This window comes from Rattus norvegicus, chromosome 3, assembly GCF_021556685.1.
Source record: "Rattus norvegicus strain SHRSP/BbbUtx chromosome 3, alternate assembly SHRSP_T2T, whole genome shotgun sequence".
Lineage (NCBI taxonomy): Eukaryota > Metazoa > Chordata > Mammalia > Rodentia > Muridae > Rattus > Rattus norvegicus.
Window position 1 is genome coordinate 156821653 of NC_141536.1, and position 243 is coordinate 156821895.

Here is a 243-nt window from a genome sequence, read left to right on the forward strand (position 1 = left end):
GAAGTGAAGACAGACAGATCCTGGGAGCTCACTGGCCAGACAGCAGAGCTGAGACCCTGCCTCGAGGCAGGAAGGAACCTGACGTCCTCTGGCCCCTACATGTATACACAAGGGAGAGTGTGCCCCCCATATTCACCTACACACCACACACACACACACACACACACACACACACACACACAAAATGTATTCTTAGCAACTTCCTGACTTCCACCAATTCAAAAGGCAAGGATGTTAGATAGC